Below are 2,891 nucleotides of genomic sequence, written 5' to 3'. Positions count from 1 at the left end.
ATTATAATTAGATACGAATGGATCCAAGGGATGTTGAAAAAATGACTTTTAGAGTAAGTTTGTCTAGCTTTTGTTACATGGTAATGCCTTTTGGATTAAAAAATGCAGGGGCAACATACCAAAGGTTGATGGATCAAATTTAGGAAGATATGCTGGGAAGAAATGTGGAAGCATATGTGGACGATATGGTGGTGCAGTCTATGGAAGGCAGTAATCATGTGCAGGACCTGAAAGAACTTTTTCAGGCGTTGGATAAGTACAAGTTAAAACTGAATCCGGAGAAGTGTGTCTTTGGAGTAAAAGCAGGTAAATTCCTGGGGTTTATGTTAACTCAACAAGGAATTGAAATAAATCCAAAGAAGTGTGACACGTTTCTTAACATGTGAAACCCGATATCAGTAAAGGAGGTCCAACAGTTGGTAGAGAGGATGACGTCGTTATCCTGCTTCATTCTGATAAGTGCCAATGTGTAGTTTTTATGATTGAGAAAATTGAACTCTTTGAAACTTAATTGTTGCTTAATGTAAGAAAATTACCCTAATCTGAGAATTATTGAATCTGATTATATATTTTTTGAACCAAGAAACAAATGAAGAAATTTAATCTCAATTTTTGTGTAAATTGCAGATGAGTATGAAGCATTGAAAGAATTATTCAAGCTGGCTTTGAAAGAAAAAAAAGAGTAAAAACTTAATTGGATCACAAGAAGATTTAGCTCAAGCTAGAGGATTTAGCTCAAGCTAAAACTGTCCAGAATTGATTAAAGGTGCAGTAGAATTCTAGCCCAGGCTAGAATTGCTAGCTCAAGCTAAAACTGTCCAAAGATGATTAAAGGTGCAGTACTGATCTAGCTCAGGCTAGAATCGCTAGCTCAAGCTAAAAATGCACCGAAAGATCTAGCTCAAGCTAAAACGGGCTAGCTTGAGCAGCTTGAGCTAAAGTTGATTATATAAATTCTGAAACATAACTCAAAACCAGTGGTGGAAAACAAATTGGGTTTTTTAGAGAGAGACTAGTGAGAGAAAGAGAAGAAACCTATGTTCTTAGGAGAAGAACTTGCTCAGATCAGCCCTTCTTATGCAATCCAGATCAAGAATGAAGATTGGAGGAGCTGTCATGAGTGGCTAAGTTCTTTCTAACTTGGGATTGAATGTAATTTATCTTGATCAAATGTATTCTTGGTGATATATATACAAAATTCTCTTTTCTACTTGTTCTTGGTATTTTTCGTTTTATGCTTATTGCTTGATTTTGTCTGATCAATAGAGTCTTGATTTTGATCCTTAAATTTAACTGGAAAGTACCTTTAAGGATCTGAAATAAACGAAAATACTTGATAACTTGTAATGCTAGGAATAGATTCCAGGTTATTGATTGCATTATAATTCTGTTCCTAAAGCTGGATGATTTATTAAATATCTGAGGAATCAGTGTTTGAGAAATTATCTTATGAATTTCATCTGTGAGGAATCAAGATGAATGACTTTAAATTAAGCATCAAGAATAAGTAGTTTTGAGTATTATATATTGTATTATTCAAAATACAGATGATTGAGATAAACGCAATTCAATCCCAAGTATCTTTCTCTATATTTGATAAGTTGGTTTTGTTACGCCCTGAATCAAACCCTAACTCTCCGAATTATTTGTGAAATCTTTAATTTGGTTATGAACAAAGTCTCAAAATTATTTTCTATACTCAATGAGTTTTATAACAGAACATTTTAATTAGAATTGTTCTTTGTGGGTTCGACATTCGTACTTTAAAGAGTACTATATTATAGTTGATTCGGTACACTTGCCGAGAAAGATCAACAAGTTTTTGGCGCCGTTGCTGGGGAACAATTTCTTTTAAGAATTTCTGAAGTATAACTCATTGAGTATTGTGAATATTCTGTTTTCTTTGTCAATATACACTGGTTTATATTTTATTCTTTTATCCTATGTTAATCCTTGCTTGAGTTGTCTTAGACACATGCTATTAAGAGGACAGGTTCCTGAAGATCAATTGGAATTTGATCCAGAAATTGAGAAGACAGCTAGAAGAAATCTGAGCAAGAAGAGAGAAGAAAAGAAGAAGCAAGGACAAACAAAAGGAGAACCTTCCAACACTCTCAACTCACACAATCAAACAGAGTTCCAAATGGCTGAAAATAGAAAAAATCCACCTAGAAGGACATTGGGAGACTATGCTATGCAACATGGACCGAGGCATTTCTCTAGCATAGCCATACCTCCTGCCACCAAATCATTAGAGATGAAGCCAACTTTTCTTAGCTTAATCAGCACTCATCAATTCACTGGAATGGATCATGAAAACCCTTATACTCATCTATCCGCATTCTATGAGTTGGTTAGGACCATGGGCTTCGAGGAAAATGATATTGAATCTGTTTATCTGCGTCTATTTCCTTTCTCACTTGCAGGCAAAGCAAAAGAGTGGTTAAAGTCGCATCCAAACCAGAGTTTAAGTAGCTGGAATGATGTAGAAGAGAAATTCCTACACAGATTCTTCCCACTCTCTCGATATATCAAGGCTAAGTCTGATATCTCCACATTCAGGAAAGGGCCAAAAGAACCTTTTTGTGAAGCTTGGGAACGCTTTAAAGTGATGTTAAGAAGATGTCCTAATCATGGCTTTGAGGATATTGCTCAGTTGAACATATTCCACAATGGTTTGAGGCCTGATACTAAAATGATCTTGGATGCTGCAGCAGGAGGTACAATGATGAGTGTTGATGCAGAACAAGCTACAAGAATCATTGATGCTTTAGCCTCAACAGATTACCAAGCTCAACGTGATAGATATTCAGTGCAAAAGAAAGGGGTGTTGGATCTTAGTACTTCAGATGAAATTTTAGCACAAAACAAGATTTTGACTCAGCAAATTG

The 2,891-nt window shown here is 35.4% G+C and overlaps 1 pseudogene; it reads right to left on the bottom strand.

Moving 5' to 3' along the window:
- Positions 1-2,534: 2,534 nt before the first annotated feature.
- LOC137827312 (small nucleolar RNA R71) lies at positions 2,535-2,640 on the bottom strand (annotated as a pseudogene).
- Positions 2,641-2,891: the final 251 nt, after the last annotated feature.

The sequence above is a fragment of the Phaseolus vulgaris genome, chromosome 8 (genome assembly GCF_000499845.2).
Source record: "Phaseolus vulgaris cultivar G19833 chromosome 8, P. vulgaris v2.0, whole genome shotgun sequence".
NCBI lineage: Eukaryota > Viridiplantae > Streptophyta > Magnoliopsida > Fabales > Fabaceae > Phaseolus > Phaseolus vulgaris.
The sequence above is the reverse complement of the archived record's forward strand: the minus strand, read 5'-3'. Positions and strand labels throughout refer to the sequence as shown.